This window comes from Phyllobates terribilis, unplaced genomic scaffold, assembly GCF_046119375.1.
Source record: "Phyllobates terribilis strain yellow unplaced genomic scaffold, ASM4611937v1 Scaffold_98__1_contigs__length_5973952, whole genome shotgun sequence".
Classification (NCBI taxonomy): domain Eukaryota; kingdom Metazoa; phylum Chordata; class Amphibia; order Anura; family Dendrobatidae; genus Phyllobates; species Phyllobates terribilis.
In genome coordinates, this window is record NW_027362858.1 from 1557784 (window position 1) to 1582455 (window position 24672).

Sequence of the window (24672 nt, forward strand, 5' to 3'; positions counted from 1 at the left end):
CGGGCGCCGCAGTACCAACAGCGCCCTCTACTGAGCCACCGGCCTGGTCGCAAAGTCAAGTACCCCCGGGCGCCGCCGTCTTCACGGTGCCCTTTACCTTCAGGGTACCCCAAGCCTGGTCGCAAGGCCTAGTGATCCCGGGCGCCGCTGCCACCACCGCGCCCTCAACCTCCACAGTGCCGCACCTGGGTGAAGACTTGTTTGCCCAGCACACTTGCCCGGATGGGCAGCCTTGTGAGTGGCCACCGGAGTACTACCATCCCCGACTCCGGAAGGAAAGGCCCCTGGATGAGCCCCTGATCCCGGCTCCGGCGCCCGCTAAGATCACCCCACTCTCGCTGGAGGAAGCGCAGTTTGCGTGGGACCCCACTTGAGGAGACCTCATCGGGTTCACTCAAGAGACCCGGGCGGCTGCAGCTGAGCGTGCAGAGTGCTGCCGGCAGCAGTTAGAGGTTTTCGACCGGGAACGGCGAGAGAGGCGGGTCCGCGAGGAGCGGCTGCAAGTGAAGAGTGCAGAGCAGAAGAGCCGGACCCGACGGAACCCCCATGCAGCCCACGGTCCCCGTGCCACCGGGACTGTAATCAAATTCCAACTGCAGCACGGTTGGGGCTTCATCCGGGATCACCGCACCCCAGGCGACGTCTTCGTGACCCGCAGAGATGTCGAGTCCCACCTGCCGGAGGGACACAGAGGTCGTGACCTATACCTGGGTGACGAGGTCACCTTTACCCGGCACCAATGTGCCAAAGGACCCTATGCCCTTCATGTACACCGGTTGACAGAGGAAGAGCTGAGGTATCAGGAGGAGCAAGAGGACCCGGACGGGTCTGAAGAATACAGGGAGGAAGCATCAGGAGGACGCCGTTATTAGAGTACGGTAAAAAAAAGAACTGTACATAGTTATCCGTAAGGGTATAAGAACTGCTGCTAATTTAAATATAGTCCCCGTTGGGACCAGCGAACTGTTACCTGTGTGTCCCTATCCCTTACCAGGCTGAGGACTGTGAGCAGCCATCCCTTATCCCCACTGGCCGAGGACTGAGAGCGGCCACCTCCCCTTGTATATAGTTGCGCTTTCTAAGGCGCCCCCTACTGGTTTTATAGGAAACTGTTGTTCTTGAACTGACTGTTGCACTTCTACCTGGTCACAAGCGCACAGTGGCCAGTAACTCAAAGAACATTATTATGAAAGAGTTTTATATGAAAGAAAAAGTTTATCTTGTTTAAATCTGATAATGTTTGATGTTTGATATGTTCTTGTATGTTTTGAAAAAAAAAATTGTATGTTTTTGGATATTTTATTCTTTTACAGCCCGAGGACGTGCTGTGATTTACCAGGGGGGAATGTAGCACCCTGAGGACTCGGCTGCTACAGGGGTATTGCACCTCACTCCAGAGGTGTGGTATTCCACTCCCGGGTAAGGATGGAGTGTGGGACTGAGCTCAGTAGGCTGCATGCACTACATACATCCCATTTCCGGGGGACAGAACTACGGTACTCCCACCAAGTATATGTGCAGGTACGACAGCGTCTGTCCCTGGCTGGAGTGGGAGGGGGGTGGAACATCCCAGTAGTGTAGGGGCAGATAGGGGGAGTACTCTGGGTAAAGCTAGGAGCTCATTGGGTGCTAGTCACCTGGGCTCACACATAGAGGGAGTATATATGGTGGGCACCATCTTAGGACAGGGTCTTTTTAGCAGGGGAGCTCAGCCAGGAGGGCTGACAGGGAGCTGTGGCTCCGGCTGGGCCCAGCTCCAGAGCCAAGCCTGCAGAGGAGAGAGGAGAAAGAAAGGCCCAGAGTGGAAGATCAGAGGGGACCCTAAGAACCCAGAATCAGACCAAAAAGGGTGAAGGGTTGGCGGACATGGGTACCGGAACCCGAACTGGTGGAGGCCACTTATCCTCAGCCAGGAACCGGAGGTCGTGGTCAAGATTTGCCACGACCCTCACCAAATCCACCAGAAAGGCACACCAAGCATAGGGTCAGGGAACCCAGAGGAGGTTTGACCACTAAGAGACCCGAGGGAGCCGGCCAAAGGTGGATCCCTGGTGGGAATGGCCAGAGACAGAGAGGGAGAAGGGAGCTCAGGACCACGCTCCAGAACTGCCTGGCGGTTAGCCGAGTCCAGGACCTGGTGGACGCAGCACGGCTCGGGTGGTCACTCAAGGCCAGAGTGACTGAGAGAACACTTGTGAGTAAAACCCCTGAAACTGCATCTCCTGACTCTGACTCTTCTTACTGCACCGTCACAACCCCTATCATCTTCATCTGCTGCCCTGAGGCCATACCCCTCCCGTTGGGGGTTATCACATCATCGCTGCACCCATACCACCGGCCTCAGCGGACTGTTCTGCAGCTGCGGCTTCAAAGCCGCACTCAACGGGTGGCGTAGTCGACACATATTCTAACATCTACTGCCATAGACTGCCGCTTAGTTTGACACCCTGGGCACGGACCGGGTCACCGCCACAAGGACTACTACCCCTATCCAGATCCGGCTCCGGGTAATCCCTTGAACATGGCCCAGGGGGCGCGTCATTTGTACCACAGGACCTTCAACCTGTAACATCCCGAATTTGATCCCAGCGTATTTGCCTCTCATTCATATCAGCCAGCGAAGGGCACAGTATCTCCGGCTACCATCCTTAACTTGGCAGGGAATATCACTGAATATGGAACGTACAGATCTCTCAGATGTTTTTTGTTATCAAAGAATTTGGCTCTTTACTCTGCACTTTTATAGAATAATCTGGAAAGATTGAGATTTTGGATCCATTGTTAGATCTGGGTGATCCCTTTCCTGTCGCAGGATAATATCTCTGTCCCGATAGTGTAAAATTTTAGCGAGCACAGGTCTTGGTGGAAGCCCAGGAGGAAGAGGACGGGTCGGCACCCTATTAGCTTGTTCTAGATCCTAAGATTTTAGGTCCGATTATTAATTTCAGCAAGTATTCAAATAATTCAGTAGGAGAGGAGCCTTCTATTTTTTCAGGCACATCAATAAGTGGTATATTATTGCTCTTGATCTATTTTCAAGGTCATCTGTGCTGATACTTGGTGTGCTGCAAGCCTGCTCTCATTCCTTGTATCGTCTATCTGATCCTCAATAGCGCTGACTCTGCCTTCCACTGCCCCTGCTCTGTTTTCTGCAGTTTGTGGCGTATACCTGTTATTTAATCTTTAAGACCACCAAATTGTACAAACAAAGCAGATAGAGAGGATTTACAATGTACCTCTGCAATGAAAACTTCCTTTAACCCCTTTACCCCCGAGGGTGGTTTGCACATTAATGACCAGGCCAATTTTTACAATTCTGACCACCGTCACTTTATGAGGTAATAACTCTGGAACGCTTCAACTGATCCCACTGATTCTGAGATTATATTTTTGTAACATATTGTACTTCATGATAGTGGTACAAATTTATTCAATATGCTTTGCAATTATTATTGAAAAAAATGTGAAATTTGCAAAAATTTGGAAAATTTAGCAATTTTCAAAATTTTAATTTTCATGCCCTTAAATCAGAGAGATATGTCACACAAAATAGTTAATAAATAACATTTCCCACATGTCTACTTTACATCAGCACAATTTTGGAACCAACATTTTTTTTGTTAGGAAGTTATAACAGTTAAAAGTTGACCAGCGATTTCTCATTTTTCCAACAAAATTTACAAAACCATTTTTTTAGGGACTGCATCTTATTTGAAGTGACTTTGAGGGGTCTTTATGACAGAAAATACCCAAAAGTGGCACCATTCTAAAAATTACACCCCTCAAGGTGCTGAAAACCACATTCAAGAAGTTTCTTAACCCTTCAGGTGCTTCACTTGAATTTTTGGAATGCGGAAGAAAAAAATTAACATTTAACTTTTTTCACAAAATTGTTACTTTAGACCACAATGTTTTTATTTTTGCAGGGGTAACAAGAAAAAATGGACCCCAAAATGTGTTGTGCAATTTCTCCTGTGCACGCCGATTCTCCATATCTGGGAGAAAAACACTTTTTGGGCGCACGGTAGTGTCCAGAAGGGAAGGAGCGCCATTTGACTTTTTGAATGTAAAATTTGCTTGAATAATTAGCGAATGCCACGTTGTGTTTGGAGAGCCCCTGATGTGCCTAAACAGTGGAAACCCCAAACAAGTGACATCATTTTGGAAACTAGACCCCTCAGGGAACTTATCTAAATGTGTGGTGAGCACCCTGAACCCCCAGGTGCTTCACAGAAGTTTATAACATGGAGCCGTGAAATTAAAAAAAATCAAACTATTCCAAAAAAATTATCTTTTAGCCCAAAATGTTTTATTTTCATAAGTGTAAGTAGAGAAAATGGACCCCAAAAACTGTTGTGCAATTTCTCCCGAGTACGCAGATACCCCATATGTGGGGAAAATACACTGCTTGCGCACACGGTAGGGTTCAGAAGGGAAGGAGCACTGAGTGACTTTTTTGAAAGCAAAATTAGCTGGAATCGAGAGCGGATGCTATGTCGCATTTGGAGAACAGCTAATGCGCCTAAATTGTGGAAATCCTCCACAAGTGACCCCATTTTGGAAACTAGACCCCTAGAGGATTTTATCAAGGGGTATAGTGAACATTTTGAACCCAGAAAGTACGACACAGAATTTGATAACATTAGGTCATTATACTCAATGAGTTGTCATCAATCTTGAGCACAAGTGCTCGCTACTTGAGTTTGCATCGGGTGCTCAGGAATGCACCATGCATCACGGGTGCTCGAGTGACATGCTCGAGTCCCCACCCCGCATGTTTGACGGTTGTTAGACACCCAAAAAAAAATATGCGGGGATCGCTTGTGCATGGCAGGCAATCCCCGCAAGGTATTTTTGGCTGCAAAGCATATGGGGCGGAGACTTGAGCATGTCACTTGAGCACCCGATGCAAACTCAAGTAGCGCGCACTTGCGCTCAACGCTAGTCGTCACACCGTCATTTTTTTTTCTTTACTTTTGAAAAAATTTCAACCCCAACACAACCCTAACCGTAACACAACCCTAACCCTAGAGTTTATTTTTTACACCGTTCCTCGTGTGGTACAAGTGATTAGACAACTTTATTCTTCAGGTCGGTGCGATTACAGCGATGCCAGATTCATATCAGGTTTTTATGTTTGGCAACTGTCATACACTAAAAGATGCTTTTTTTTGCAAAGACTAGTTTTTCCAATCATTTTTCCATATTTTGGCCGACAGAGTCATGTAAGGACTTGTTTTTTGCGGGACAAGTTGACGTTTTTAGTGGTACCATTTTCGGGCACGTGACTTTTTTAATTGCTTTCTATTCTGATTTTTGGGAGGCAGAATAAACAAAAACTAATAGTTTAGGAATTGTTGTTTTTTTTTTTTCTGCTGTTCCGCTTGTGGTAAAAATTGATAAGGTAGCTTTATTCTTTGGGTCAGTAAATTTACAGCGGTACCACATTAATATTTTTTTTTATGTTTTAGCACTTTTACACAAAAATTATTTTATAGAAATACCGCTTTATTCTTAGAGCTATAACTTTTTTTATTTTTCAGCTGATGGAGCTGTATGGCGGCTTGTTTTTTGCTTGACAAGATGACGTTTTCAGCGGTACCATTTTTATTTACATTTGTCTTTTTGATCACGTTTATTTTATTTTTTGCTTGGTGGTATGATGATAAAGCATAGTTTTTGCTTCATTTTTTATTTATTTATTTTTTTAGCGTATTCACTAAAGGGGTTAGCTAGTGGGACAATTTTATTGTTAAGGTTGTTCAGGATGCGGTGATACCAAATATGTGTACTTTTATTGTTTTTTTTCATTATAATATTTTTTATGGGTATAGTATATTTTTTGATTATTTTTTTTCATTTTTTTAAATATTTTTACAATTTTTAAAATATTTTTTTCACTTTGATACTTTTTTTTACTTTTACACTTTGTCCCACTATGGGACTTTCATTTTTTGCAAGCTGATCGCTTGTATACCATGGAGATGTAGCAGCATCTCTATGCTATGCTGCGTGTCAGCGCTGCACAGGCAGAAGTTACTTTGATCGCGCACATGTCACCAGGCAACTTCATGATGCCTGGTGACCCGGATGTCGTCATGACGACATTGGGTCACCATGACAATTACCAAGACTCGGCACAGACAGCTCGGGACGCCGTAGAGGAGGTAAGTAGGTCACGCTTATCTCCCCTTGTTTCCGGAATGCTGCGATCGACTTCACGGCACCGCTCCTGGCACATAGCACCAAGTGTCAGCTGTGAGAATCAGCTGACACCCGGCGGCCATCGCCTGCACCGCTTGTGTGTGGGCACGATCGAAGAGCGCGTAATAGTACGTATCTGGTCCAATAAGCCTAGGTCAGTATGACGTACTATTACTGGGCATATCAGAAAGGGGTTAAAGGAGGTTCCTTAGGCATCTGTATGTCACCTTGGTGCAAATTAGACTGTGGGGCAGTGAGAACTGTGCCACATGTAGTTTTGTGGTCCTTTCACGTCATCAATGCAGCTGCCTTTTCCATCTCCTCCTCACCCGACTCCTCTGCTCCGGAGCCCATGCACAGCTGCGGGGTAGCTGCTATATGAAGGCCACCGTCACCTGCTAAGACCTGTGTTTCTGTGCAGGCAAATTGCTCCAGCCTGACCACCACTTCCCTCCTCTTCATCTTCCATGTTCAATATATCTTCAGCATGATGACTGCAGTGTCATCTTGGCGCTTAGAGCCCGCTTCTCCGCCATCTTTCTGTGGATTTCCTGGTCTTTTTTCTCCCCCGCAGCTAAGTACTTCCTAACAAACAGGCATTCCTCACATGTATTAAAGCTTTCAAACAGTCGAAAATCATGCACACGGAGTGACTCAAACATAACATTCAAGCACGCCGAAGATACTCGGAAAACACCTGAGCATGCGCGTAAATCTTGAGTAACGAGTATGCTCGCTCATCACTAGTGGTAAATAATTTTTGGGAAACTGAAGAGCAGGTAACTGAAGAGTTGGTGGAAAATCACCTATAAACATATAAAGATCTTGGCTGTAACATGTCCTTAAAGATTAATTTCTTAAATTCGCATCTAGACTTTGAACCACCAAACTGCGGAGCAATGAGGGACAAGCACAGTGAGAGATTTCACCAAGGTATTGCGTTTATGGAGAAAAGATATCAAGGAAATTGGAATCCATCAATGCTTGCAAGTTACTGTTGGACAATTGTAAGAAATGATCCGATGCAGGACTACAAGAGACAAGCGAAAAAGTTGTCACTGAATGAGGACCAAATTTTGTAGTGCAATTTCTGTAACTGTCTATATTTCCCAATAGGGTTTAAACAGGTTTTAGTTATTTGAATTGTTGCTACGTTTCCTCTAAATAAATATCAGAAAATTGGCATAACAAAAAATTCAGAATCTTTATATTTGCAAAATTAATGTTTCAAAGTATTGAAACTTTTATCATTAATTATATGTAGCAGTAAAAGGAAAACGCTTTGATATCATAGAAACAAGTCATTAAAATCATTAAGAAATGGCTCATTTCATAACTGAACTTGACAACTTTTGAAAATATGTAGAACAGTTATACATGATCAGAAAAGTCCTTGAGCTCGTCGGGTGGAAGGTTCTTCAGCTGCTCACTTGTGCAGCCTCTGTGCAGATACCGGTAACTTCCTCTCCTGCTTTGCTCAGTTAGATAAGTGTGGGGCTGGAGGAGAGCGCAGTTCTCTCAGTGATCAGGAAGGACACTGTCTCAGCGTTCTCCTCTGTCACAGGAAGCTGCCACCAGTCTGTAAGACGCACTCACTTATTAGCAAGATTTTTTCTTGCTAAAAGTGTGTCTTTACAAGTAAAACATTTTCCACATTAAGAATATAAAAAAGCTTCTCCTCTGAGTGATTGCTCTGGTGACTAAGAAGAGATGATTTCTTGACAAAACATTTCCCGCATTCTGAACATCTAAAAGGCTTCTCCCCTGTGTGAGTTCTTTGGTGCTTAACAAAATTTCATTTCTTTGTAAAACATTTCCGACATTCTGATCATGAAAATGGCTTATACCCTGTGTGAGTTCTCTGATGTTTGATAAGGCTTGATTTCTCTGTAAAACATTTTTCACATTCTGAACATGAAAATGGTTTCTCCCCTGTGTGAATTCTCCGGTGACAAAGTAAAGATGATTTCTTCACAACACATTTCCCACATTCTGAACATGAAAATGGCTTCACCCCTGTGTGAGTTCTTTGATGTGTAAAAAGAGTTGATTTCCTCATAAAACATTTTCCACATTCTGAACAGAAAAAGGGCTTTTCCCCTGTGTGAGTTCTCTGATGTTTGATAAGACTTGATTTCTCTGTAAAATATTTCCCACATTCTGAACATGAAAATGGTTCCTCCCCTGTGTGAGTTCTCTGATGTTTGATAAGACTTGATTTCTGTGTAAAACATTTTCCACATTCTGAACATGAAAATGGTTTCTCCCCTGTGTGAGTTCTCCAGTGACAAAGTAAAGATGATTTGTTCACAAAACATTTCCCACATTCTGAACAAGAAAATGGCTTCACCCCTGTGTGAGTTCTTTGATGTGTAAAAAGAGTTGATTTCCTCTTAAAACATTTTCCACATTCTGAACAGGAAAAAGGCTTTTCCCCTGTGTGGGTTCTCTGATGCCTAACAAATTGTGATTTCTGGTTAAAACATTTTCCACATTCTGAGCAGAAAAAAGGCTTCTCCCCTGTGTGGGTTCTCTGGTGTATAACAAAATCGGATTTCTGGCTAAAACATTTCCCACATTCTAAACATGAAAATGGCTTCTCCCCTGTGTGAGTTCTTTGGTGCATAACAAAACTTGATTTCTGTGTAAAACATTTTCCACATTCTGAACATGAAAATGGTTTCTCCCCTGTGTGCGTCCGAAGATGTTTAACAAGAGATGATTTCTCTGTAAAACATTTCACACATTCTGAACATGAAAATGGCTTCTCCCCTGTGTGAGTTCTCTGGTGACTAACAAAAACTGATTTCTGGATAAAACATTTTCCACACTTGGAACAAAAAAATCTATTCTCTGTTGTGTAAATGCTTTGATGTTTAAGAAAAGACTTTTCGAGGGAAAAACTATTTCCATATTCTGAATGTGAAAATGGCTTCTTTGCTTTAGGAGCAGTTCGTTTTTTAATGCTTATTTTGTGACTTTGATTTTTCTTAGTAGTCGGTAATGAATCAGAAGACAGGACCTGTTTCATAGGATCAGATGACAGATCTTTGTTGTGAAGGGATGATGGTATATCTGGAGTAATGGCATTCACTTCAATTGTATCTTGTGTGATCTCAAGATCATGTGATTTAAAAATTGAAGATGTCAGCTGTCCCTCTGATCTCCTGGTACTGTTATCTGCCAAGAAGAAAACCAATCATTATTTTTGAATAAAATATCCTTGAAATGTATATTTTTGAACATTTCTACTTAAACTATCAGTAAAAATGGCAAGTTATGTAAAAATACTGAATTCTTCACCAAGAAAATGACAGTTCACAGTCTAATAGAAAACCTCATAGGATGAACCAGTAGAGTGTGGTGTCCAACTTTTTGTTCATTCTTCCCCCCCAAATATGGAATAAAAGGCCAACAAACAATGTTATGTAGGCAAAAATAATACCAATAAAAACTTCTACTCATCTCACAAAAAAAGCCCCCACTCAGGTCCATCATCTGTCAATGGAAAAACAGAGGTTTCCATATTATTAGTGGCTCAAAGATTCTTGAAAAGCAACATGGCTTCCATAAACCAATCCAGCAATATCCGCCCTCCTAAAGTCAGATCTCCCCCTCACTTCTGAGCCTTGCAGTGTGCCCAAACCACATTTAGCATCCATGTTTTTGGCATTACTATAGTGAGAAGAACCCACTTAATTTACGGTGTGTGTGTCTCCTGGAGCACAATCTGGGCACTATGTGTTGGGTAAAAAAATGGTATATTTGCAATTTTCACTCTCCATCATCCACTGCGTGCTAATTTCCGGAAAGTGCCTGTGGAATCAATAGTCACTACTCCTATAGATTAATTCACAGAGGGTTATAATTTCCAAAATGGAGTCACTTTATGTGGATTTCTATTGCTTTTATGACATTTTGTCATATTAGGGTTTCTGCAAATGGTGTGTCCCATCTCCTCTGGGACGCAGGTATTTCTGTCACCAGTCACCACCTTATTCATTTTACAGGCGGTGCTGGTGATGGAAGAGACATCAGAACCAGAAGCTCTGGGCGGCGCAGGCTCTGTCCAGCCACTAAGATTAGGGTTGCTTGGACCTGTAGTACCATCCAGTCTGGCAGTATGGGTGTGTGCTGTCCAGCTGGAGTAATCTACTCCCTGTTTCAGTCAATCGGAAAGCACCGCACCCTACTAAAGCTGGAAGCATATTGCCGGAAGCTGCCAGATACAGCCTTGTCCTCCTCTGGTTCAGTCCTCTGTGCTCAGCTCCCGGATTATGTATTTGGTTCCTGTTGTGACCTCAACACGTTTACCGACTACTCGTGTCTTCTGATTTTGTATTTTCTTTAACCTCCTGGTTCTGACCCGGCTACCTGACTATTCTTCTTCTAATCTCACACCACAGAACAGCAGGTAACACCGTGGCCCAAGCCTAGGGGTCTCTGTGTAAGTCCAGATCCATGTAGAGGGGTTAAAGGATCAGGGTTAAGGCAATACTTGAGATCTGGAAAACAGGGTAGATAGCGCCAAGATTGTTCGTGGTGGCCCCAATTCATTGTGTCTGCAACTTATTCCAGCAAGATCTGCATTCAAATAGCTAAATGTCGCTCCTTCCCTTCTTAACTTGCCATGTGCCCAGACAGTAGTGTACAACTGTATACAGGGTATTGTTGGATTCAAGAGAAGTTGGAAAATAATTTGTAAGGACCATTTGTTTCTTATTAACTTTGGAATTCTTCACAAAGGATATCACCACAAAGTGACACACGTCAGATTTGAAGAATAGGACCTCATAAGGCTGTCTACAGAAAGTGGTTAAATAGTATTTTGGGCACTAACTACTTTAGTCAAAAACTGTGACTATAGACAATAACACATCTACTGAAATGATCAAACTCAACAGTCTCCATCAGTAAGTAGTGAGTAACTAGTGGTGAAACCTCTCTGTTGTAATTAGAGTATGGGGCTTGGGGGCTCTTGGCATTCTAAATGATCATAAGGGACAATATTTTCTGTCAGATGAGTTTCAAGAAGAAATATTAGACATTCAAAGAGAACTTTTTATATTAGTAAAAACCTGGGAGTCTGAACTGAAACGTAAATTGGTGTGCATGCAAAATGTAAATGCAAATTCACATAAGGCCATTAGACAGAAAAAAACAAAGACAAAAGCACAATACACAAATACCCAAAAGTAAATCGATAAATTGCAAAGTGCATAAAAGTAATGATAAATAATAAAGGGTATTTAGTTAACATAAATTTTTATCAAAATAATGTAAAAGCCATCCCGCCACGTCATGGCAACCCTTATGGGACAGTCCTAACTCTAATATTAAAACATTACCATTTGTCAAGTGACACATATATGGATAAGGGCTGAGAGACTGAACCCTTAGTAGAAGCATGGACCCGAGAGGCAGAATGAACCTTCCAGCTCAGAAAAAGGGCGGCCACACCCTTATATGCATTAATAAACATTAGACTACAAAGAAAAAACCTGGGAGTCTTTTTACTCTTTAAAATGGCTTTTACATTATTTTGATCAAAATTTAAGTTAAATAATAAAGGGTATTTAGTTATCATTACTTTTATGCACTTTGCAATTTACTTGTGGGTATCTGTGTATTGTGCTTTTGTCTTTGTTTTTTTCTGTCTAATGGCCTTATGTGAACATGTATTTACATTTTGCATGCACACCAATTTACGTTTCAGTTCAGACTCCCAGGTTTTTTCGTTGTAGTCTAATAAGCATTAGTGCATATAAGGGTTAACTAAATACCCTTTATTATTTATCATTACTTTTATGCACTTTGCGATTTATCCATTTACTTTTGGGCATTTGTGTATTGTGCTTTTGTCTTTAACTTTTTATATTAGTGCAGAGCTGAGGTGTTTTAAATTTAGCTTAGAGATATATCATGGCACAGGTGTAATGTTTTTTATGTAGTTTATCGCAATCCTGTTTGAAGTTAGTCAGTTTTAAAAGAAATTGAAAAGTCAGGATAAAGGGAAACTGCTGTAATTGTACAGAAATTCACACTGGGCCCTCACTGCACATTTAATGTTGTAGATCATAAAAGTGAAGTTTGGTCAGAAAGACTGGACCTGGTCTTGTATGAACCATATGAGCACATTCAGCAGCACAGAAGGGAGAGAAGGTAGATTCATCCAATAAGATATCAGGGATCTAGGAAGCCAACAGCATCATTACCCTCCGCTTTCTCTTACAGTCCCATCATAATATTTTATTCTAAGCCCAGAGGGTAGGTGGTACTTCCACCTTGTAAGATCTATTGAAAAGGGCTTTCAATGCCCAAAGTCATTTGAACAGTTTTGGGTGGAGGAGAATCTTGTGGTCCAGAGGCAAAATGGTGATCACACAATTATGATACAGACGGACAACACCGTTGATAAAGAAGCCACAGCCGGTGACTGAGAAGAATCTGTGAATTCTCCGCATTTAGTGGTCACTACTCACCTGGGTAGTCATATGTAGGAATCTCCTCTTTACACCACTCATCACCCCTCACATATGTCTCTGTAGTATTAATATGGATCAGATCTTCACCCTGAAACAAATATTTCAAAAGTCACAGAGAGATGGAGAAATCACATCTATGATCAGCTCTAATCGTGCCATCTCCACCGTTCTCAATACACAAGTATAAAACATATAATACTGGTTGATAAAACAAGACTGAGCACAAGACCTTCACAGCCGTCTACACATCATAGAATCATAGAATGGTAGAGTTGGAAGGGACCTCCTGGGTCATCTGGTCCAACCCCCTGCTCAAAGCAGGATTCACTAGATCATCTCAGACAGATGTCTGTCCAGCCTCTGTTTGAAGACGTCCATTGAAGGGGAACTCACCACCTCTCGTGGCAGCCTGTTCCACTCATTAATCACCCTAACTGTCAAAAAGTTTTTTCTAATATCTAATCTGTGTCTCCTCCCATTTAGTTTCATCCCATTGCTTCTAGTCTTTCCTTGTGCAAATGAGAATAAAGATGATCCTTCTACAATGTGACAGCCCTTGACATATTTGTAGACAGCTATTAAGTCTCCTCTCAGTCTTCTTTTTTGCAAGCTAAACATTCCCAAATCCTGCAACCGTTCCTCATAGGACATGGTTTGCAGACCAGTCACCATTCTGGTCGCTCTTCTCTGAACTTGCTCCAGTTTGTCTATGTCTTTTTTAAAATGTGGTGCCCAAAACTGTACACAGTATTCCAGATGAGGTCTGACCAAAGAGGAGTAAAGACCGATAATGACTTCACGTGATCTAGACTGTATGCTTCTGTTAATACATCCCAGAATTGTATTTGCCTTTTTTGCTGCTGCATCACACTGTTGACTCATGTTCAGTCTATGATCTATTAGTATACCTAAGTCTTTTTCACATGTACTGTTGCTTAGCTCTATTCCTCCCATTCTGTATATGCTTTTTTCATTTTTATTGCCCAGATGTAGTACTTTGCATTTTTCCCTGTTAAAAACCATTCTGTTGGTTGCTGCCCACTGCTCCAGTTTATTTAGGTCTTTTTGAATCCTCTCTCTCTCTTCTCTAGTATTAGCTATCCCTCCTAGCTTTGTGTCATCAGCAAATTTAATCAGTTTACCCTCAATTCCTTCATCTAAATCATTGATAAAGATGTTGAACAATACAGGTCCCAGGACGGAGCCCTGTGGTACCCCACTTGAGACATTCATCCAGCTGGATGTGAAGCCATTTACAACCACCCTTTGAGTCCGATCACTAAGCCAGTTATGAATCCACCTAACAGTTGCCTGGTCCATTGCATACTTGGTCATTTTTTCAATAAGGATGATGTGAGATACTTTGTCAAATGCTTTGCTGAAGTCAAGATATACTATATCTACAGCATTTCCCTGATCCACCCAGTCAGTGATTCTGTCATAGAAGGAAATTAAGTTAGTCTGACATGACTTGTTAGTTACAAACCCATGCTGACTCTGGTTAATTACTTCATTCTTATCCATGTACTTACATACATGTTGTTTAATAATTTGTTCAAAGATCTTTCCTGGTATAGAAGTCAGACTCACCGGCCTATAGTTCCCTGGGTCCACCTTCTTCCCCTTTTTGAAGATAGGAACAACATTTGCTCTTCTCCAGTCTTCTGGGACTTCTCCTGTTCTCCAAGAATTTTCAAAGATTATGGAGAGTGGTTCTAAAATTTCTTCTACAATCTCCTTCAGTACTCTGGGGTGTAATTCATCTGGACCTGGAGACTTGAACTCATTTATGTTAGCTAAATATTCCCTCACAATCTTTCTGTTTACTGATAACTTGGATTCCTCTATTCCTTTAAAAGGACAGTGAAGATCAGTTGATGTTACATTTTCTTTCTGAGAGAAAACAGATGCAAAATAGGAATTAAAAAGTTCGGCCTTCTCAACATCCTCTCTTACCATTTCTCCATTTTCATCCTGTAAAAATCCTATAGCATCTTTGACTTTTCTTTTACTTTTGACATACCCCCAAAATCCTTTTTTATTGCTTTTGACATCTCTTGCAAGCCTTAATTCATTGTCAGCTTTAGCTAACCTGATATGTGCCCTGCAGGATCTGCAGACTGCATTATAATCTTCTTTAGATATGCCTCCCTCTTTCCATTTAATAAACATTTCTTTCTTTCTTTTTAGCATGTGTTTAAGTTCTGTGTTCATCCATCCTGGTTTCCTTAAATGCTTCCCATTCTTCCTACTTTTCGGGATTGTTAACGATTGTGCTTTGAGAATCTCATTTTTAAAAATTTCCCATCCTTCCTGGACATTTTTGTCCTTAAGGACATCCAGCCATTGGATCCCTCCTATTCTCTTTCTGAGTCTCTTAAAATCTGCCTTTCTAAAATCTAACCTTGAAGTTTGAGTCTTCACATGTCTTCCTCCTCTAGTTATCCAAAATTCTATAATAGCATGATCGCTGCCTCCTAGGGTCCCAGCCACCTTTACCTCCTCAACCATTTCCTCCCTGTTTATAAGAATTAGATCCAAAGTAGCAGATCCCCTTGTTTTCTCCCCTACCTTTTGGAAGATAAAGTTGTCAGCAAGAGAGGATAAGAATTTGCTTGACCTGTTAGTTTTACTTGAGAGAGATTCCCAACAAATGTCTGGATAGTTGAAATCTCCCATGACCACTACGTCATATTTTTTGGAGAACTTGGTCATTTGATACGTAAAGAGTTCATCCATATCTTCAGCTTGCCCAGGTGGCCTGTAGTAAATGCCTACAATGGTGTCCTTTCCGTTGTTCTCTCCTTGTATTCTTACCCAAACAGTTTCCACAGAACTCCCAGTCTCTGAAGCTTCAGTCTCTGTGCAGATATACACTTTTCTAACATACAATGCAACACCTCCTCCTCGTTTATCAAGTCTGTTTCTTGCAAATAAGTTGTATCCTTTTAGCCTTTTATTCCAATCATGTGTATCGTCCCACCAAGTTTCAGTGATTCCAATGACATCATATTTCTTTTCCTGCGTTAGTACTTCCAATTCTCCTTGTTTGTTGCCCATGCTTTGTGCATTTGTATAAAAACATTTTAGTTTGTGATTGGTTTCTCTTCCTCCCATATTTTTATTATTTAGATTTTTTTGTCTTTGTTCTTCCTTTCCACTTCCAGTAGCAGAGATCTCAATAGTATTTGTCAGCTGTATGGCTTTTTCTGGCCTTTTGCTTCCCTTCCCACATTGTTCTAGTTTAAAGCTCTCCTGATGAGTGTAGCAAGGCGACTTCCAAATACATGTTTTCCAGTCTTCGTAAGGTGCACCCCATCTCTAGCAAGTAGTCCATCGTATAGGTAATTCATTCCGTGATCCAGAAATCCAAATCCTTGTTGACGGCACCATCGACGTAGCCAGTTGTTCACCTGTAGAATCTTATTCCACCTCATTGTTCCATGGCCATCCACTGGGAGGATGGATGAGAAGACCACCTGCGCTCCCAATTCTTTCACTTTCTTGCCTAGGAGAGATCTCATGACACCTTCTCTCCATCTACCTGATGATCCTGAGGAACATTGGGGTCTTCTTGTTTACAGTCCTGTGGAAGAAGAGGACGGGGACATCTCTCTGGTGTTGTCCTCTTACTGGATAGATCTGGAGGAAACACATACAGGGACTGAATTCATTCTTTACATACAGATAATTAAAGGCCGTGTGTACTTAGTCCTGTCAGTTACCTGGTGATGTGAGGGGCTGGGGAACCTCCATCATGATGTCCTTGTACAGATCTTTGTGTCCGTCTAAATACTCCCACTCCTCCATGGAGAAATAGACAGCGGCATCCTGACACCTTATAGGAACCTGACACATACAATGATACAGTCATCCCCCCCATTCATTTCATAGTGTTACTGTATAATGTGCCAGCATTCCCAGCAGTGTCACCTCTCCAGTCAGCAGCTCAATCATCTTGTAGGTGAGTTCTAGGATCTTCTGGTCATTGATGTCATCATGTATCAGGGGGTGAGGTGGAGGCCCCGTGATTGGGCTCAGGGGTTTTTCCCATCCCTCAGACAAAGGGTCCTGACAGCGCTCACTAGAGGTCTTCTTCACTACTGTGTAATCCTGGTTATGGAGCGACACATTAATAAATATCACTATAGACATTTCCAGAGTCCTCACCTCTCCAGTTCTGTCCATCTGTTATTCCCATAGATATGAATGATGTAATGTGACGTCATCAGAATCCCTCACCTCTCCAGTAAGCCGGAAGAGGATCTCTAGGGTGAGGTGTAATATTTTCTCTACCATCTAGTCTCTGTCCATCTTTGATGGGTAAATCAGCAAAATTCTCTTATATAGAAGATATCCACTGAGAGGATCCAATACTGTAGAGAGAAGATGATGAGCCGATATATCATAAAAATCCTGTGTAATAATACAATTACTGCAGATAATAAGGGAAACATGAGATTTATTATTTTACAGTATTTAGTTTTCTGCTTTACATCTTGTAATAAAACCTATATATTTTAGGCCACAGACAACAAGCAGTTTCTTCCTCGGAGTCTGCAGCTGAATACGTTTCTCATAGACTCATCCTCCATGACACTAATTCTCATCTCATTTACCGACACTGGAATCAGTAATGGATTCCACATTCCTCTATTCCTCCTCATCTAGTGAGGAATGAACCCCAACAAGGCACCTTAAGACCTAGGCAACCCCTACTGCAATTGATCCCATATGGCCTACACCCCCAAAAATGGTCAGTCTGTTATTTCTGGATTTCATCGGACGCTCAGGAATCCAATTTGATGTCACACGCCTCACTGAAATTGACTTTTTCAAATTCTTTTTCAGAGACAAAATAGTAAATCTTATGGTGGCCCAGACAAATTTTTATGCCCATCAATTTTTACCCATTTTTTTCTCACCCAAAACCAAGTGAGGAACAATCAGAGAAAAGGTCACTAATTCTGCATTTATCACCCACTCCTGGTTTTGGCTCCCACTCCTGAGAAAAAATACTGACAAAATACTGAGCTGTGGCCTTATAGTGATAATGCACTGTGTCCTCCCTGAGACGATCCTAACTTTGATCGTCTATACAAAATTCGGCCAGTAGTTGACCACTTCAGCAGAACATTTGCAGAGGCGTACAACCCCCAAAGGAACATCTCTATAAATGAATCTCTGGTTCATTTCAAAGGGAGGTTAAAATTTCGACAATACCTGGCCAGAAAGAGGGGCATGTACGGAATTAAACTGTAAAAGCTGTGCGAGAGTACCTCAGGGTACACCCACAGATTTAGGGTCTAAGAAGGGAAGGACACCCAGATTAACCAAATTACACCCAAATTAACAAGTGGGAAAATTGTGTAGGAACTGCTGCACCCACTGCTGGATAAGGGTTATCACCTCTACTTTTACACCAGCATTCCAAACTTCAAGACCCTCTCAGTCAGAGGTACAGTTTCATGCTGCACTCTGCGAAAAAAATGAGGGAGGCCTCCCTAAGTTGCTAATTGGGCAACTGCTGAGAAAGGGAGAAATAATTAAACTACTCAACCAGTATAGGTGCTTCATAATAATTATTGTACAGTGAAAAAAACTCTGATTAGGTGCACTTGCAGACTACAGAGTAAGGGGACAAAAATCGCTAAAAAACATCAGAACCATGGACTGAAAAAAAGACGATCGAAAAAATCCCAAGTGACAGAGTATCATATAAGAGATAAAGCCTTTATTAAGGCATGTTTAAAATCAATATAATACAGGTAATTGGAAATGGCGACAGGGATTGTGACATGCACATGAAAAAAGGATGTGCGTATTACCCAGAGATCACACAGGAAATAATTGTGAAGTACAGATAATTATAAACATCAAAATGTTAGTCTGCCAATGGTGAATTCACCAAGTGTGAAATCATACAAGTGTGGCATATTGAAGAATTAGACCTGAATTTAATAATATGTATATAGTTTGCATCTTGTCATCTATGATCATCACACTCTAATCAGCATGTCCATTTGTCTATTCTTCTTGCAGATACAGCACCCAACTTTCCATGTGTGTGACATATCTTGCCTCTCCTATGTTGCCTAACTCGGTATGTTTGTTAGCTGAACAGTATATTGAAGAATTAGACCTGAATTGAACCTGAAGGGAACCGAAAGAAACTAGATACCCAGGCAAAGAAAACAATGTTTCTGTTTGTTTTCACTCTCTCTCCTATAGTCCTCCACTTTCTACTAACCCCCCTAATCTCTACACCAAGTAATGAACTCTTCATCTCTCCCTCCATCATCCCCATTCACCTCACCTCCTCCTCGGAACTATTTCTCAATATTTACTCCTGTGTCTCCAAACACAAGACATCCACCTAAGGCTCTCTCCTGCTCCCACCTGCTAACACTTTCCCTGCTCCTTCTGACTGCCAGCGATATCTCTCCAAATCCTGGCCCTCCTCAGCACATACCCACAGTCACTTCCGCCTCCTATCCACTGTCAAAAACTCTCACAACCTTTGAAATCTTATATTCATCCGCCCAGCCCCCGCTTCCCCAGTCCCACTAACAGGAGCTCTATGGAACGCTTGCTCCGTCTGCAACAAACGTTCCTACATCCATGATCTTTTCATTACTAACAAATTTTCCTTCCTTGGCATCACTGAAACGTGGCTCAACCCCTCTGACACAGCCTCTCCAGCTGCACTTTCATACGGTGGATTACATCTTTCTCACACACCCCGCTCCAACACCAAGCATGGTGGAGGAGTAGGTTTACTCCGGTCAGATAACCGCTCTTTCACTCAAATCCCACTGCCACCCTCCGATGCTCTCCCCCCTTTTGAGGTGCATTCTGTGCGCATCTACTCCCCCTCCACCTCTAACTGGCTGTCATTTACCACCCCCCAGGACCAGCCACCACTTTCTCCAGCCACTTCACCACCTGGCTCCTTCTTTTCCTTTCCGCTGACATCCCCACTATCATCATGGGTGACTTCAACATCTCCACTGACACTTCCCACTCATCTGCCTCTAAGATTCTATCCCTCAGTTCCTCCTTCGGCCTTGCTCAATGGTCTTCTGCCCCCACTCAAAGATGGCCACACACTGCACCTCATCTTCACCCACCTCTGTTTCCTATCTAACTTCTCTAACTCAACTCCCCCCCTGTCTGATCACAACCTACTTACATTCTCTTCCCTCTCCTCTCCAGGTGACAATCCTTACTCCACAAACTAGCATACTCTCGCAAAAATCTCAAACACCTTGACCTACACTCACTAAATCCCTCCTCCCTCTTACAGACATAAGTTCATTACACAATGCAGATGCTGCTGCCACTTATATAACACTACAACAGCTGCAGCTCTCGTCGGTCGCCCCCCTCACACATACCACAGCATGCACACTCAAAAGGCAACCCTGGCACACCAACCTGACTAAAGAACTATGAAGACAAAAAAGGGGGTGGGGTAGAAAAGGTTTGAATTTAGCGATTGATAATGTGTGCAGATGAATTATTAATATTTATATATTTTTGGGGGGATAAAAACTGGTTGAGGGGTATACTCAGAATATGCCTCACCAATTTTTATGTAATATGCTTCATTTATATATGCATTTTTATATGTATGTATTTTTAAAGCATTGCCGTTAATGTCTGCATCTTGCATCTTCATAGTAAGTTTATAATGTGTAGTTATTGACCTGTAATGCTTTTTTAAGTCCCTTTGTTATTTAATTGCAATTGTCTTTTTTAATGGTGATTAAGGGGTTAAGTACCAAATTCTCCCTTGGCACCTCCCATTGAGTTCCTTTGTTTTATGTATAAAAGTGCCTGTTTCTGCCATTTTCCCATAACTCCACCCGATGAAGGCAGCAGACCGCTGCAGAAACGCATTGTGGGCATTAATACTTCAATAAAGAGGTTTGTTTTATCCTTTTCCAGCGCCTTATCCAGTTTCTAGTGCCCCACTGACCACTTCAATTTGCACACTAAAGAACTATGAAGGGCCTCCAGGGCTGCTGAGCGGAAATGGAAAAGGTTCCACTCCAACGAGCATTTCATCATTCAAATGGTCCCTCAATTCTTTCAAGTCCCCACTTCCTGCAGCAAAACAAACCTACTTATCAGCTCTTATATCCTCCCTGTCTCACAACCCTAAACAGCTATTCAACGCTTTCAATTCTCTCCTCCATCCCCCAGAGCCTCCTCCCTCTCCTGTCGTATCAGCCGAACACTTTGCCTCATTCTTCAAGCAGAAGATTGACACCATCAGACAAACTTTTGCCTAAAGTCCCCACAGGCACTCCTTATATCTACTCAACCCTCCTCCTCAAAAACCAGCTTCTCCACCATTACGGACGATCAAGTTTCCCCTTTACTCTCCAAATCACACCTCACCACCTGCGAATTTGACTCAATCCATCCTACCTCATCCCTAACCTCACCACAGTCTTCATCCCAACCCTAACCCACCTTTTCAACCTGTCAAAACTGATGTCTTCCCCTCATGTTTGAAACATATCTCGATCACACCCATCCTCAAAAAGCCCTCCCTTGACCTATCCTCTCTGACTAGCTATTGCCCCATATCACTTCTCCCCTATTCCTCAAAATGACTGGAACAACACGTCCATTCTGAACTGTCCTCCCACCTCTCCTCCCGCTTCCTCTTTGACCGCTTACAATCTGGCTTAAGACCGCATCACTCCACTGAAACTGCCCTCACTGAAGTCACCAAAGTCACCTACAAACTGCCCAATCCAAGAGACACTACTCTGTCCTCCTCCTCCTGGACCTGTCATCAGCCTTTGACACAGTGGACCATTCCCTTTTACTACAGACTCTCTCATGTCTTGGCACCACAGACTTGCCCCTATCTTGGATCTCTTCATACCTAACAGACCGGACATTCAGTGTCTCACACTCACACATCACCTCCTCATCTCGGCCCCTATCTATCGGTGTCCCCCAAGGTTCAGTTCTAGGGCCCCTGCTCGTCTCCATCTACACCTTCGGCCTGGGACAGCTCATAGAGTCCCATGGCTTTCAGTATCATCTCAATGCTGATGACACACAGTTCTACGTCTCTGGACCTGATATCACCTAATTACTAACCAGAATCCCACAATGTCTGTACGCTATTTCATCCTTCTTCTCTGAAAGATTTCTAAGACTTAACATGGATAAAACTGAATTCATCATCTTTACTCCATCTCACTCAACCCCACCGTCTGACCTATCCATCATAGTCAATGGCTGCTAACTCTCCCCAGTCCCGCAAAATCGCTGCCTCAGGGTAACCCTGGACTCTAATCTCTCCTTTAAACCACATATCCAAGCCCTTTCCACTTCCGGCCGACTCCAACAATATCTCCCGGATCCGCACATTCCTCAACCACGAATCTGCAAAAACACTAGTGCACTCACTCATCATCTCCTGCCTCAACTACTGCAACCTCCTGCTCTGTGGCCTACCCTCTAACACTCTCGCACCCTCCAATCTATCCTAAACTCTGCTGCCCGACTAATCCACCCCCCCCCCCCTGCTATTCCCTGGCCTCTCCTCTCTGTCAATCCCTTCAATGGCCCCCCATTACCCAGAGACTACAGTTGAAAACCCTAACCATGGCATAAAAAGCCATCCACAACTTGTCTCCTCCATACATCTGTGACCTAGTCTCCCGGTACTTACCTGCACACAACCTTCGATCCTCACAAGATCTCCTTCTCTACTTCCCTCTTATTTCCTCTTACCTCAATCGCATACAAGATTTCTCCCGTGCATGCCCGCTACTCTGGAACTCTCTACCCGAACATATCAGACTCTCGCCTACTGTGGAAACCTTCAAAAGGAACCTGAAGACCTACCTATTCCGACAAGCGTACAACCTGCAGTAACCACCGCTCCACCATACCGCTGCATGACCAGCTCTACCCTCACCTACTGTATCCTCACCCATCCCTTGTAGGTTGTGAGCCCTCGCGGGCAGGGTCCTCTTTCCTCCTGTACCAGTCGCTGACTTGTATTCTTCAAAATTATTGTAATTGTTTTTGCTATGTATACCCCTTTCACATGTAAAGCGCCATGGAATAAATGGCGCTATAATAATAAATAATAATTAAATCCTATTACCACACTCCCCTTCAGCATACAATCACGTTAGTATACCACTGGCTAATCCAGCAATGGCAAAAAGACTACTGATGATATAGTAGGAAAAATAATTATATGGGGATAGTGTATACCTGTTGTACTGTAGTCTAGAGGCAAAATGGTGACCACACGATTGTGATATGGCCGGACTACACCGTCAATAAAGCAGCCACAGCCGGTGACTGAGAAGAATCTGTGACTTCTCTGCATTTAGTGGTCAGTACTCACCTGGGTAGTCATATGTAGGAATCTCCTCTTTACACCACTCATCACCCCTAACATATGTCTCTGTAGTATTAGTATGGATCAGATCTTTACTCTGAAACAAATATTGTAAAAGTCACAGACAGATGGAAAAGTCACATCTATGATCAGCTATAATCCTGCCATCTACACTGTTCTCATTACACAAGTATAAAACATATACCGTATATTCCGGCGTATAAGACGACTTTTGAAGACTGAAAAATCTTCTGTCTAGTCTGGGGTCGTCTTATACGCCGGTAATGCTTTTGAACTTTCAGAAATTGACATGCGGGGATACTCTGGGGGTGTTAATAAGCTGCCGTGGCCGTATCCCTGCCATGTCGGAGTTAATATAAGGTGGAGGGAGTTAAAATATGGTGGCGGTAGGTCCAGACGGTCAGCGCTTCTGTGCTGAAACTGACACATCGCTGCGTATTCCCAGCTCCGGACACAGCGCAGGGCTTCTGTGCCGACAGCTTTCACTTGTCACAGAAGCGCTGCGCTGTGTCCGGAGCAGGGAAGTTCGCATCGCTTCTGTGACAATATATAAAAAGCCGGCCGGCAATTCAGCAGCGGCATAAGCCGGCACCCGACAATTTAGAATAGAAAGAATAGAGCATCACACATAGATTAGATAGATAGAAACATGTCAGTCACATATATATGAAGTACAGTGACAGTATTGCTTACTGTACTTGTCATTTAGTGTAAAGGATTTATTAAAACAAATAATAGTGTTTTCATGCACTGTCTCTTTAAAAAAGCCGGCCGGCAATTCAGCATCTGTACCCGACAATTTATAACAGACAGAATAGAGCTTCACACATAGATTAGATAGATAGAAACATGTCAGTCACATATATATGAAGTACAGTGATAGTGTTGGTTACTGTACTTGTCATTTAGTATTAAAATAAAGGATTTATTATTAAAAAAATTGGCGTGGGGTTCCCCTTAATTTTAGGCTCTAGCGGAGGTTAAGCAGACGACTGGGGCAGATGTTTGAAGCCTGGGAAGGGGGTAATACCCACGGAGCTTCCCAGGCTACTAATATCAGCCCCCAGCTGAATACCTAGTCTTTACTAGCTATTAAAATGGGGAACCCCCCCAAAAAAATGACGTGGGGTCCCCCCTAATTTAATAGCTAGCAAAGGCTAGGCAGACAGCTGGGGGCTGATATTAATAGCCCAGGAAGGGAGCCATGAATATTGGCCCCCTCCCAGGCTAGAAACACCAGCCGTCAGCCGCCCCAGAAATGGCGCATCCATAGGATGCGCCAATTCTGGCACTTAGCCTCGCTCTTCCACGCTGCCCTGTAGCGGTGGCAGGGGGTAATAGGGCTGGGGTTGATGTCAGCTTATAATGCCAGCTGACATCAAGCCCAGGTTAGTAATGGAGAGGCGTCTATAAGACACCCCCATTACTAACCCCATAGTCAAAGTTAAAAAAACACAAACACCCAGAATAAAGTCCTTTAATTGAAATAAAGACACAATTCTTTATTGTTCTAAATTAAACCATACTTACCATCACGCCCATTCCAGCTGAAGCCAACGATCTCCTGCAATAAAAGAA

General features: G+C 42.9%; 1 pseudogene; it reads right to left on the reverse strand.

Annotated features, from left to right (window-relative positions):
• The window catches only part of LOC141198574 (uncharacterized), a 63051-nt pseudogene extending 45999 nt beyond the window's left edge, over window positions 1-17052 (reverse strand).
• Between the last annotated feature and the right edge of the window lie 7620 nt (window positions 17053-24672).